We start from the raw sequence: 15,009 nt of genomic DNA, 5'->3' as shown, positions 1-15,009 counted from the left end.
GGTAAATTATGCCCTGAACTTCCCTCTGGACAGGCTCCTCTCCCCATCTTCAATGGATCCAGATCCAACACTGCACTTTCAGGTTTGTCATTTGACAGAGCTGGGATCAGTACAGGCCTGAGGGATATCTAAGAAGCAGCACTCAGCTCATTTATAGCACAGTTCTCACCTTGCTATTCAATGTCCCACACTAAGAATTCAACTTTCCTCCTCCTTTCCCCTACCCCAAGATGAAGGCCTGTGGTGACACATATTTACATGCTCTGGAATCCCAGATTGATCAGGAGATGTTCTGGGATTACCTGATTTAGGACCTTTAAGTACACTGTGCAATGACAGCATCTCAACCTGAAAGCTCTTTAAGGAGAAATTAATTTATGCCTGACAGTGATTAAAGCAGAGAGGAGATGGAAATTAGCAAATCCATCTCTATTGCTGAGATCCCATTATGATTATAAGGAGAGGGGAAAATCAGCATTATGGGTGTCAGCTGCAATCTGGTGCATTCATTTAGCAGCCCATCCTACCTGGGAATTGTCCTTGAATGGATGGATATACCTGTCACACTGGCTTGGCCTGAGATGAATCAATTGTCTCCATGGTGGAACAGAGATGGAAACCACTTGGCAGGATAATAACTCCCATTTGGGGTTTAGAGCAAGGACCTGAAGCAAGGCCCATCAAATAAAACTTGGTGGGAGAGCTTGTGGATTCCATAGGCCTCTTGCACAAAGATGTCAGAAATGACATGGTCACAGAAATGGAGCTGCTTTATTGTGGCCAGGCAAGATGGCAAAGGGGCCATCTGGATATTGAAATATGATCCAGACATTAAATGAAGCTGCCCTTCCTTTGACAGGCAGACTAACACATTTTTCTTCTGCTCCAAGATGGATTACAGCAGTTGGGATGCAAGTTGGCAAGCAGCAAGTGAATTTGCCTACAAACCAAAGTTGGATAAAATTTCTAGTGCTTAAAGCTTTAACCCAGTTTGGAGTGAGAATGTTTCATCAAAGAAATCTCTAGAACTCTGGAGAAGAAAAAATATGTAGATATTTCAGTGTTTAACAAAAGTAATCTTGGTTCTTTTTCCCAAGGTGGTGGTAACCAGAACCATCTTGTTAGAAATGGCTTTGAAAGTTTCATGATTCTTCTCTGTTGTTTTTAAAAACAATAAATTCTTTTAATTTCTTTCTTTTTGGTGGGAATTAAACTGGATTTTGAACACTAAACAGATATTGCAAAGCTTTAGGCAAAGAGAGAACATGATATACAAAAAAAGTAGATCTCTTATTTAGTTGGAGGTTTCTCTGATATTGTGTTGAATGTTGGGTGACTCATTCCTGCCACTATTGATCCATCCCACACCTCCTGATTTCACAGCTCTTTTCCATGCAAAATTGGGCTGTGGAAACACCAGGAAGTGCAAGGAGAAACTTTTTGGGAAGGGCTACAGGACCCCTTGTTCAGCAGCTGCTTGCACTGGTTTGTGGTCACTGTAACTGCTGCTTGTTTGTACTTTGTGGGCTCTGATTCCCAGCTGGGAACTGGAATCTTGTTAGAAAGAACAGGTGAATAAAGTTACAAAGGTCTCTGACCTCTTCAGCAGTTTCATACACCTGTAAATATTTCTCCCAGCTCCAGAAGCATCAATACTTAATGTGCTGTAATGTATTTCAGTGGATATAATACACCCAATATTCAAAGGACAATCCCTCACTCAGGTGTCAAAATGCCTGGTTAAAGCATTTTCTTCCATCCACTCTTAAGATCCACATTTTGGAAAGATGCCTCAGCACATCTCCAACAATGATTTATCCTCCTGCTCTATTCAAGGAAATAAAGTGACTTCAGCCTCCTTGTTTAACAAAATAAAATAAAATCAGACACAAATCCAACCTGGCAGGATAAAAAAATATATGTACATATAAAAAGAGAAGCTCTGCTTTAGAGGAAGAATATGAAATTATATTGTAAATTAAATTACAGGAATGGAGAATAATATGAACTGAAAAAAAGATTAGATCCAAGGCTGAGTTTCAATCATTTGCTTTCCTGGATTTTACTGGGCCCATGAGTCTGGCTCAGCTGCCCTCAGACAGACACAAGGGTCTGGTTAATTCATCTCTCCCTTCTTCTGTAATAAATACGACCGACAAAGAGGAGCAGGAAAACAGGAGGAGGAGAAACCTGCTTGGAATGGAAGCCTGGTAGAGCTTGAGGGCAATTACAGCATTGCTGGGAGGGATGGGAGGGTGTTTTCCTGGAGACACCCTTAGGAGCTGGGCTGTGGGGAAAGGGATGCTGAGGTACTCTGGGCTAGGTGGAGGAAAAGGAAAGAGTATTAACTATCTAGACAAGGTGATTAATATGGAATTGAGAGGGAAGGGGCTGAGCAGTGTGTGGAGGAAGATTAACCAGCTGCAGGTACAGAGGAGGGGCAGTGGAACAGGCAGGCACTAAACCTGATCCAGGGAAGGGCCAGGGTGGGGCTTCTGCAGCCTTTTGCTCCATGCTCTGCTGTGTGGGGAGGGGACAAGGGACACCTGGCAGGCTGCTATGGGGAAATGAAGGCATCATTTTTACATCTTATTTCTCTTTGATTCAGTTGTACTTAAATTTTCCTACAAAGGGAAATGAATGCTTGATTTGGGATCTTAAATAGAAATATCTGCTTTTCAAGGAAGCTGAGCATCTCAGCAGAGACCTGCAGAGCTCTGAGCACCTACTCTGTTCTAGAAAGCAGCCAAAGCCTTTCCTAGGGGAGCTGCCTGGAGAAGAAAGGGGGAAATGAATATATAGCATTTGGATTAATTCACTGGGATGTGTTCATCTCCTAGAAAGATGAGAGGGAGAGGCCACTTCTAGCACTGGATTCAGGTCATTCCCAAGGTTTATCTGATGGTATAAACAGGCCACCATGCTGTCTGAGTCATTGCAAAGGTGAGGGCATCATCTAGTGATGACTCAGTGAGGAAGAAAATTGACTTTAGTTTTTCAATTGTTGCTGTGCTGGAGGGCACCCTCTGTTTGTTCCAGAGAGCAGAAACATCTTGGCTGCTCCATGTAGGATGCACCTGGGTCTTCAGCCATGGGACAGGGAGGGTCAGTCCAGGTGGATTCCTCTGGAAACCATCTCTGTGCAGCAGAGCAGGTGGGGGAATCCTTTCCACAGCCTCCATCATAGTTTTGGCCATCCTTGAGCCTCGTTCTTTGTGCTGGTGCTGGATGGAAGCTGCTACCTGCCCAGACCCGTCCCCTGCAGGTCCCTTTGTGCTTTTTGGCTGGAGGCCGGGCAGCAGCACAATAGGCTCAGGGGATGGGGAAAAAAGAGAATTTCCCCCAGGGAGGTGTCAGGCGAAGGGGCTGGCACTGCCGCACGTCCAGAAGAACAAAATGAAGGAAATAAATAAAGGAGGCACAGCGCGTCCTACAAACAAGAACATGTGTCTGCATTTATTAACATTTCCAGCGCGGGTTTAATTCCCAGCAAAGCGCCGCTGCCTACACGGAGCCCGGGCGTGTTGCAGGAAACCTCTCGTTAAGTTCCACACAAGCCATCTTTTAGCTCGTCCTCCAGGGGAATCTTCAAACGGGTTCTGTAATTTCACTGATAAACGGCTCTTTTGCAAAACACTATTTACATTCCAGCGCCAGCAAAGCTGGCGACTCTCCCTCCCTCCGTCCCTCTCCATCCTCTCCTCCCAGCGCCTCCAGGGATGGAGCTCCCGCCCACTCCAGGGACCGGATAAAGCATCTCCAGGTCTAGCTCCTGGATTTTTCCAGGAAGAAATGCAGCTGTAGGAGAACAGCAGAACTGCCTGAAATGGGATCACCCTGGATTCTCGTGGAAATAGGGAGACATAGCCAGATTTGTCTCAAAGACTGGTATTAGGATTCTGAGACTGTGCGGGGTTGTTTTTTGTTTGTTTTTTTTAAGCCTGGCATTGCCACAGGTTTTCTGGGTGGCCTCAGGCAAGCCACTTAATCTCTTTGGGGTCCTGTTTCTATCGGCGCTCACAGGATGAAGACGGCGACTTTATTTCATTTGTTTGTCCTGCCTGTTCTGATTACAGCTCCCTGGGGGCAAGGATTGTCTCTCATTAAACAAAGCTGCCTCTAAGTGGGGATCCCAGCTTTGGTCTGGCCTCTGGGCATACAGAACAACAAAACAACATCTGACAACCAGTCTAGACAGCAAAATAATTTGCCAGAGAAATGCAGTTTGGTCAGTGCTTCCCTTTTTCTTTAGAGCTTAGCTGGGCCTTTTTGCTTTTATTGGTCACATATCTGCTGACCTGCATTTAGGAGAGACAGAGTTTAGGGTGATTTCAATCTTTATCCACTTGCCTGGAAAAGGGAATTAAGAATCAGATCATGGCAATTCTTCACGTTCTCTCCCTTCCCACCACTGGGTGTTTGTGCAGGGCTGCCAGGGAGCAGCCAGGCCCCTGGATGTGTTGGGTGGGTTCTGACTGAGCTTTCAACAAGAAAAAAACAGTGAACACAGTAGAAATGTAGACTTCTGCTTTTTTTTTTTTTTTTTTTTTTTTTTTTTTTTTTTTTTTTTTTTTTTGTTTCATGGCAGACCTCTTGGTTTCTTTGCCAACATTTTCTTTTTGTGTTCCTGTGTTTTTCGTGTTTCCTGATGCTCTGTGGTCAGCACAGCAGCAGTATTCCTGAATTACAGAGGGATTAATTGTGCACTCTGAGCATGTCTGGAGGTCCCAGTGCTGGTTTGGAGCTCTGGCTGTGAGTCTGTACCTCCTCCCTCCTGGCTGTTCCTAGGGACAGGTTCACTCCTGGAATTCACAACAACCAGCACCTTCCCACCAAGCCTTCCAGCTCCACTTTCCAATCTGCATTTACAGCCCTCTGAACCGAGTTCAGCTACATTTCTGAAAGGAAAGGGGAATCAATGTACCAGAAGAAGGTTGGCTGCTTGCTCTTTTTCCAGAAACAATAATGGCCATTTCTCCAGAGAGCACAGACCAGGCTCTACAGGTTTCAGCACTGATTCCTATCCCTTCATCCCATGCAGGAGTATCTCAGTAAATCCTCACCTCCAGGTTGTTACTGGTTTTAAACCCAGTGAGTGAGTGATGTTCCCCACAGCAAAGGAAAAATGCAGATGTAGAAACCCCTGGACTCTTGAAGATGGCACCACACACCTAGCAGAAATCCAGTTTATTTTTAAATTGGTTCCTAAGGAAACCAGGTTTCTTTTTGTCTGTCAGTCCTTCCCAAACAACTTTTTCATAAATAAAGAGTTTCAAGCACATTTTGTGCAGTAGGAAGGAGTAGTGAAACTCCAGCTCGACAGAAGCTGGCAGAGAAAAGAGTCTGAAACTGATGCTGCTCTTGACCTGTGCAGGAGTTGAGCAATTCCCAAATCTGTCTGCTGCCATCTCCTTAATGAACCTGCTGCCTCCTGCCCAGCTCTGCTTCAAAGCCAGGAGGAATTGGGGTCTTTCTGAGTCACTGTGGGGAATCCGGGTTACCAGGCTACAGGACAAAAAGGAAACTTGGCTTTCTTCCTGCTGCCTCTGGAAAAACTTATTTATTTGATGGATCACACAAGGGCATTTAAAAGCCTCACCAGGATTTATGCCTAGATTCAGGAGGTTCTGCCTTTTTCCCAAGTGCTCAGTACCCAAATGAGAGCTCCGTGTGTGGGTTAAATGTTTCTCCCGAGAAGATCCCATTCCACCAAGGCACCACGCTGTGTGTCCTTTCAAGTTTCCAACAGAAGGGTGTCCAATGGACTTTGTGAGGCCAGCAAATCACACCTGACTGCAGAGAAACAAGCTCAGAAAGAGAATTCAACTCTTTTCTTCCAAAACAAGAGCGTTCAGCCCAGTTGTGTCTTGCAAAATATGATGGAAATATTCAGCTTTAGTTCCAGGGCAAGGAAACACCAGGTGTTTGGCACCCTGAAAGAAGCTGTGAAATTGAATTCGTGTTCTCTAAACTACTTTACTCAACAGACTGGAGGGGAGGAAAGCAAGCAGGATCCTGGGCTGGCACCGGGGAGAGCTTTGAGCTGGCAGAGTGGGGTGTGCAACTTCACTGCCAGTGTGCCAGCCCTGCTCTGTCAGAGCCTGGCCTGGGCAGGCAAAGAGGAACCTTCCCTTTGCCTTCTTTTTTCCTTCTCTTTGCCTTCTCTCAGTCTCAGCTTGTTGGTTCCCCGACCAAACTGGAGGGATGTGTTAGCCATGGATGAACTCAGGACAGCTGTGCTGTTTCATTTTCAGGTCAGCCACTTGTCTCAGGGGGGATGAGGAGTGGGGGTCAGCCTGGCAGGAGGCAGAGCCCGATCATTATCTGTTAATGGGGAAGTCAATTAAAAGCCTGCCATTGCAGAACGCTTTCTGATGACTCTAATTAGCCAATAATTGTGTTATCTCGTTCAGTGGTGCGATTATGGTGCAAGGATCCACAAAATGAGGTGGGGCTGGGCAGGCTTGGGGAGCCCTTCAAGCAGTGTCTATTCCTCCCAAAATCTGTTTTTCCTCACAAAGCCACCAACCAGTGCAAGATCTTTTTGAGACTGGAGGAGCTGTTTCCTTGCAGCTCAGAGTACAGCTCTAGAGGGAAATGGGATTCAAATCCACCTCCACGACTTCCCAGCTCACATGGCTCCCAGCACCATGTACTGCCCTTCTCAATCCCACCCCTGGAAGCTAATTCCTCCCAGATATTGTACAGGAAACCTACACTGCTGGAGTGGCCTGGAGTCCACTGATTAAGTCCCTTTATTAGTGCTAAATCATTAAACTGTGAGCAAAGCATCTCTGAAATCTACTCACAGTAGTAGTAATAACAGTACTTGTAATAACAGCAGTGACACCACCTGGGTCTCCTGTGGTAACTTAGTGTGAATAATTTCAAAACCTTCAATAAGTATTAAGAAATTCTTAAAATGCACCCTGGGACTGGTGGGAATGGTTCTCCTCTTGCAGGTGGAGAGGTGGAAGGCAGAAGCATTTCCAGAAGGAGCTGGGATGCAGGAGATGTGGCTTCCTAGAGGGAAATATTATTGGTACCACATTTGCCAAGTCCTCTACTCTGGAGTTTTATGATCCGAATTTTCATCCCAGTACTGCAAAACCAAGCACATTGTTGAGGAATGTCATCCCTCACTGTGGTACCTGCCTGGTGCTGCACACCCTCCCAGAGGGAGAGCACACAGCAGGGCTGGGCTGCAGCACCAGGGGGACAGAGGAGGAAGCAGAGGCAGCCTGGCCATGGCATCTTCCAGCTGTGCTTTCCCACAGCCACCTCTTCCAGCCACTGCTGCACCATTCCCTTCTACTGACCGTGTCAACCCTAACTTTGTATCTGTTAAACCTCAGGTAATTGCTTTTAGATGGGTGTAATTAAGAAACCATTAGTGTAAAGTTTCATTTCAGTTTATGCTTTGGTCTCCATTTGAGCAGAGAAATATGAAATTAAGGTATTAGCTCCTTTCAGAGAGATGAGTCATGAGCTAATAAGTTTCAAGAGCTGTTTCTCAACTGTAATGATTTTTTTTTTTCCCCCCAAATCTTCTCCTCCCAAATTCTTGCTTCTGGATAATTCCTTTTAAAAGAATAAAAGGGTGAGTATGACTGAGTCAGTGAGGATCTGCTACTAAACGGACAGCCACAGAGACACGATGATTTGTGTAGAATTTCCCCAAGATGCCTGTGGTGACAGCACATGGTCAGGGTGGTGTGTCCAGTGTGAAGGGGACATCCAACACGCAGGGTCCAGCTGTGCTTTTGGCCAGGAAGGAGGAAAGCAAGGAGTGGACAGAGTGCCCAGGGAGAGAGCAGGGAAGATGCCTGAACCTCCCAGAGCAGAATAGAGGCAGGATGTGACTTTTCCCAGGAGTGTGGTGTGGGAGAGCCCACATTTTCTCTGAAGGTCCAGGGATGATGTGGAAAAGATCCAGTTTTCCACTGGAATCTTTCCTCTGGAAAGACGGATAACTTGCTGTCCAAAATCTCAGTTTTTATCTAGGTAGGAAAGGCTTGGCTCCTCCCCCTGGGTGGAGCATCTCCCAGTGGGATGATGTAATTTTATCAGTCATACAGTGGGATTCAATGGGCCAGCAGCAGATGATATCTTCCTGGAGGGAGGATGGGCTGTGGGAAGAAAAAGATGATTGCCCAGCTGGTTTAAAGATGGCCCATTAGCAGATAATATGTGCCACGGAGATCAGGGTCACTGCCCTACCAGGCTTCACCAGATGGTGACAGAATTCACATTTCTGGCCACATCAACCCAACACACAACCCCAGCACTGATGTGTTCTCATTGTTCCCCTGGCAGGCAGCCTGTGCCCAGCCCATCCTGCAGCATTTCCTGAACCAAGGGCTCTCTTTCCCCTCCCCACCCCTCCTGTCCCCCATGGAGCATCATCTACCTGGCAGGAGCCAGGAGCAGCTCCGGCTGTGCCAGGGCAGCTGCTGGGCACACACAGCTGGCCAGATGTGCTGGGAACAGCTGGGACGCCCGGAGGGGACACTTCCCTCCGACAGCTCACAGCGGTGGCATTTCCAGAGCTAAATTGGTGACAGCCAGGAGTGTGTGTACAGTTAATCACAGCTTAATTAAAGCGCTCAGTCTCTAGCAAAGGGTGCTGCATGCGAGGAAGGGAGAAGGGGAAGAGGTGTCCTTAGTCTGAGGCAGTGAAATGCTTGTGGATCATCAATAATGCATCGCAGTAATGTTCCTGTATGAATTGGAAATGCCAAGCAATCAAAGGCCATATGTATTTAGCTTAGATCCACATGATGTCCATGTATTTTTAATAGTGTGGCATCTTTGAAGTGTGTTTATGAAGCACAGTGTTCCTCTCCGTGGCTGTGGAGGGAAAAATTCGCCCCTGGCTGGCAGGAATGCTCTCCTTCCCTCCTCAGGCTCTGTGAGGATGAGGACACACCACTCCTGGCAGGAAGGAGTGGAGGAAGGACCACAGGAAACCCCACACTGGCATGTTTCTTCTCACTGTCTAACGAGGAAATAGCTCTTTAGAAGTTGGTATAAAATCTCTGGTCTAGTGGGGAACAGTCAGTGATTTCTTAATATTTTCTAAAATATTCTTCTCTATATTAATCTAATCTCAGTCTTCTGTTGGTTTGATAATTTCCAGTACATCTGTAGGACTGGACTTGCTCACCTCTTTTCTAGCTGGGAAATAAGTGGGAAAATGAGAATAAGAATATGAGACTGGGAACATCCATCTCCAGGTCAGCACCATGGGCTGGTAGCTGAGGTTGCACACTCTGAAAAAGGGAGAGAGAAAAGGAAAAAAAAACAAAAAACCAAACAAATCCCATACCTGCTTAGCAAGGCTTTTAAAATGTTGGAACAACTGACAGAGGAAGTGGGAGTCTTTAAATCAATGCTAGAGGTCTGTTTTAAAGTGATGCATTCTCATTCAGCTGGGAAGTTTTGCTGTAGTGCCAGTTTATTTCTTTAAAATGAAGACTCAGATGCCTGAGGTTTCTTTGAGAGCTGGAAAGTTTGAAATGAAAATGAAATTCACCTGATTCCAGCAGTTCTGTTTGTTTATTTTTTGCTGCTAATGTGGTGTTAGACTTCTGCTTGTAAACACTGCTGGGGAAAGACTGACCTTTGCTAAGTTGCCAGCCACACACGATAGTGGGACCCTTTAATGTCTGTAGGTGCTTCTGAAAGCATTTCTGCAGGGTCAGACACCAGAATATGCCACTGGTGATCCCCCCACTGATGGTCCCTCTGCATGGCTCCAGCAGAAACACAGTTTATCAAAGCCAGAAAAGCTCCTGAAAGCTGCAAATCCCTAATTCCAGCAGAGATTTTGGAGAACAAAATAAAAATGACCTTGCCATTGTAAAGCATTGGTGGGGAGTGTGCTCTCTCACCTCAGTTAAGTCACTGGGGAGACCTCCCTGGCTTTTTCCAGCTGCCTTAGACTGTGGCTCCTTGTCCTGCTGAGATAATGGAAAAGGCACAAATGCCTCAGACACTTGCATGGACGTGCTCCAGAACCCAACAAAAAGTAAAGAAGATGGGAGAGGAGGGTGGGGAAAGGGCAAAAAAGGTGTGTTCATACAAAACTAATTCTCCTTCTCTTCGGAGCTGTGAGCCTGCTGAATTGGCTGTTGGGTTATGTAAGAGGAGTCATTGTGCTGGTGTTGAAAGGGCAGCCTTGCACCGAGAGCTGAGCACAGCACTGGAATTTTAAGCAGCCAGGCTGTGCCTGGAGAGGGAGGGAGCAGGGCCCTACAAAGCCATCCATCCTGCTGCTTCCACTCACATCCCAGCCCAGGCTGGGCACTCGGGCAAGGTCATTCCATGCACGGATCCCCAGCCAAGGCTGCTGCTCCTCCTCTCCCTTCCCACCCCAGCCCTTCCCTGAATCACAATCACCCTGCGCTGCTGGCACTACAGCAAAATTAACAAACAGCCTATAAATTTTACATGAGTTCCTGAGACCAGACAGAAATTAATTTGATGTTGTCTTTTGATAAAGATGTAGCCCCCTTTCTCTGACTTTAATTTGTTGGCTCCCCCCGCCGCCGCCCTTCACAAACACATTTTTTTCTCGAAGGTTGCAATTTGGTTCTAGTGATAATAGAAGTGCATAAATAAATAAATAACTCGCTTCAAATAACCCCTGGCTTGTAAATAGGAACAGAGAGAACACCCAGAAGAACAAAACCAGAAAAAAAAAAATCGAATCGAGTCCAATCACAGTTCAGTTGCCTCTGGTTTGGATTAGCTGGGGATATTCTGTGGACAGGCTTTGGTTGCTCCCCAAAAGGCCCTGATTTTCCAGACACAGCTTAGAGGACACAAAGGATGAGCAAACCCAATAATCTCTGGATTTGGAGGCAGAACAAGCTGCACAAGGAGTAAGCTCCAGGCCATCACCAGGTGGTCATTTTGAGCACAGAAACGTTACCTGGGGCTTCATTTCCTTCCTAGAGAGGCAGCAGGAGCTATTAAAATGTGTTGGCATTTAAGGGATTGGGAAGGAGGATGTTCAGAGAAGGGAGGGAATTGAGGAGTGTGATGAACCACTTTCAATACTCCAGTGGAAGCTCATGTAGGAATTTGTCCTTGAGTCTTCCCCAGTCCCTTTGGCCATTTTGTTAACAGTGTTATTGAAGCCCTTTCAAGCACTGTACAAACAACAGCTGGTACTCTGTATTTTTCCAGCAGTTATCAGTGATAAGAGCTCAGTTAAGAACATTTTTTAAGATATATATTTGCAAAGAAGCTAAAGAAAAGTGTCAAAGGACAAAATGCACTTCAAATCATTTAGAGTTTGAAAACATATTTGAAAGGGGAATGAAAGGAAAAGAAAGAATTTAAAGAAAAGTGCAAGCCCATGTTTAATCCGGAGCACTGCATTTGCTTAAGATCTGAAGGTCTCTTCTCAAAGTTATTTAACCTCTTCACCTTGTTTTACTTTAAGCTGATTTTTAAAATGAAAATGCTGATGCAAAACAAAAAAAAAAAAACAGCTTAGTATAAAACACTTAAGAAATCTTTCTTGAAAGTTTTGAAATGTTTAAAGGTTTTTAAAATTATTTCTGTTCCTTTTTTTTTTTTTTTTGTCCAAACCTCGTCACTAAATTTTATCCCAATTCACTCTGATTTTCAGTTCTTTGACACGAAACGTTTCCTTTAATCTTTTTATCATTTTTCAAAGGGTACCCAGCTCATGTCAAGGCCTTCCAGGGCAGAGAATCAGCTGCCTCTGCTCTATTCTGGCTCTGCTCTTCAAAATTCATCTACCTTCCCCCAACATATTTTCCCCTTTGCCTCACATTGGTTTTACATGTCATTGATTCACTTTGCCACTTTGAGGGTCTCATGTCTTCTGTCCTTACACCTCTCCTTTATTTTCTCCATGGTGCCTGGATCATCTCTTTATAGCACCAGAAATGAGTTCATAAATCCAAATTTCAGGGTTTTAACCACAGATGGTGGCTGTGGTGATGGACTTTGCTGTCTCTGAGGATTCCTTCCAGCTTTGCCTCCCATTCTAGAAACTGATTCCTCCCTACACTTACATACCTTTCCTTTCCTCAGTAGACAGCAACACAACTGCTGAAAATAAGATTTTAGATATATATTTTTAGGAGCAGAGTTTAAAGGACACTTTGCAAGGCAAAAAAGATAAGAGTGTGTAACAAACGTGTGGTGTCTGACTCTCTCTTGGAGACTTTGCTTTGATTTTTCTTGAATTGTTTTTTGTCTGAATTTTTAATATAAAGTGTTAGGCAGCTTGTCACTCTTTATGTATGGAAAACATAATATTCTTTGATGTTCTCAGTTACTGTGTCATGTTTATGGGCTCTGACAGTCTTTGAACCGTGGCTCACCGCAGACAATGGGAAGGGATCCTCAGAGGAGTGGAAGGATTTTAAAAGAGTCTCATTTCCTAATCCCAGCATGGCAGTATGTCACCAACATCCACACTGGTGCCCAGTGCCTTCAAAATGAGGGAATATTTGACTGACTGAGCTGTACAACTGAGCCCAAGGTGTGATATCACTCTGAGCTATGTCAACACTTCAAGGGTTTTAGTGAACATTAGAGCTACTCACACACTTCAACAATTTGATGTAAGGAAAGACAAACTTCTGGATCTTCACAAAATTATTGTCAATTATTTAAAAAGAAAACAAAATTCAATGAGAATAAAAATCCATATTTCACCCAAGTGCTGATCACAATGACAGGAGCTGCTAGTAAAATAAATACATCCCCCTTCTGTAAGGGGTTTTGTAATACCCAAGAACATAAAAGTGACAGGCGGCTGCTGCAAGGAAATTAGGGATGAACACATCCAGATCTATTCCTGCTGAATACTAAATACACACCTGAGATCCCTGGTGATGATGCCCAGAAGCTGTCCCTGTTCATCCTCATCACCACAGTGACACTTAAAAGGAGCCACCAGCAGCCATGTCCTGTGGAACCCTTTGCATGGCTTAGAGTGTTATTTAATGATCTTCCTGGCATGAGGCAAAGTGTAGTAGTTCACACTGGCCTTTCATGAAAAACTACAGCCAGGCCTTTTATTTAGTAATTTAAACAAGGATTTAAATAATCCCTCTTTGCAGACCCTGTTAGGGTTTGTTTTGAAAGATGCCCAGATTCAGCTCCCAGGGAATGTATCAAAGCACACATTTTGTGGTGGTTTCAGTAATGGCAGTGAGCAGACTCCCACCTCTGCAGGCTTGGCCCTGCCAGGATGGATGACAGGGACAGGGAGCAGCAGGAGCCAGTGGAGCATGGCACAGAGGTGCTGAGCACACAGAGATACTGAGCACACAGAGATGCTGAGCACACAGGGATGTGAGCACAGAGAGGTGCTGAGCACACAGAGATGTGAGCACACAGAGGTGCTGAGCACACAAAGTGCTGAGCACACAGGGATGTGAGCACACAGGGATGTGAGCACACAGAGATGCTGAGCACACAGGGATGTGAGCACAGAGAGGTGCTGAGCACACAGAAGTGCTGAGCACACAGAGATGCTGAGCACACAGAGGTGCCTGAGCACAGAGAGGTGCTGAGCACACAGGGTGCTGAGCACACAGAGATGCTGAGCACACAGAGGTTCCTGAGCACACAGGGATGTGAGCACACAGAGGTTCCTGAGCACACAGAGATACTGAGCACACAGAAGTGCTGAGCACACAGGGATGTGAGCACACAGGGATGCTGATCACACAGAGATGCTGAGCACACAGGGATGCTGAGCACACAGAGATGCTGAGCACACAGAGTGCTGAGCACAGAGAGATGCTGAGCACACAGAGGCACTGAGCACACAGAGGTTCCTGAGCACACAGAGATGCTGAGCACACAGGGATGCTGAGCACACAAAGTGCTGAGCACACAGAGGTTCCTGAGCACACAGAGGTTCCTGAGCACCCAGAGATGCTGAGCACAGAGAGATGATGAGCACACAGGGATGTGAGCACACAGGGATGCTGAGCACACAAAGTGCTGAGCACACAGAGGTTCCTGAGCACACAGAGGTTCCTGAGCACACAGAGGTGCTGAGCACACAGAGGTCCTGAGCACACAGGGATGCTGAGCACACAAAGTGCTGAGCACACAGAGGTTCCTGAGCACACAGAGGTGCTGAGCACACAGAGGTGCTGAGCACATAGGGAAGCTGAACACACAGATGCAGATCACACAGAGATGCTGAGCACACAGAGGCGCTGAGCACGCAGCTGGGCACCCACCACCCTCAGCATGGGCAGCTGTGTGCTGTGCTTCAGTCACCCTGACACACAACCCGTGGGAGATTTGCCTTTTCCTTCTCCTTGTTGTGCATTTTAGACTCTGCACACCAGGGCTTTGCCTTACAGACCATCCCTGACCTCGTGGATTTGGGAGAGCTGTGAAAGGTGAGTTTTGTCCTAATCCCCTGCAGGACCAGCAGCATTGCCTTCCTCTTCATCCCCATCTTTGCCATCTGCCCAGGGGTGACCTGCTCTTCATGCCATGGGAAAGTCTCCCAGCTCCTGTTCAAAAGTCAATTTGGCAACCTGGCAGGGGGACTAAGCAGTCAATTCCATTTTCTTCCCCTTTTTCTTCTGAGCACAAAACCTAACAGACCCCTTCAGAAAAGACTCCCTTGTCACAGGAAAGGGTTCCTTTGTATGCGAGTTGCAGCGTCTATTTTTCAAGATAACCTTTATTTCATGTACTGAGTGTTAGCTTTGCTGGAAAAGAGAAAAGCTGAGATAACTCCTTCACCTGTGGAACCATTATTACGCTTTCTGGTAAAAAAGAAGAATGAGTTGTTCTGGTGCATGATAATGGAGGTGGAACGAATCAGGCAGGAGCAGGAGCTGAATTGCACCTCTCTCTCTTTTTCCCCACCTGTCTATCTTTGCAATCTCACTCTCTTTTCTCTGCCTGTCTTCCTGTCTCCAACACAGAGTGATTTTTCTCTCTCCCTTCTCTCATTACCTCCAAATTCTCTGGTTTTCTTATGCACAC

The sequence above is a fragment of the Oenanthe melanoleuca genome, chromosome 17 (assembly GCF_029582105.1).
Source record: "Oenanthe melanoleuca isolate GR-GAL-2019-014 chromosome 17, OMel1.0, whole genome shotgun sequence".
Lineage (NCBI taxonomy): Eukaryota > Metazoa > Chordata > Aves > Passeriformes > Muscicapidae > Oenanthe > Oenanthe melanoleuca.
This window is presented reverse-complemented; position numbering follows the sequence as displayed.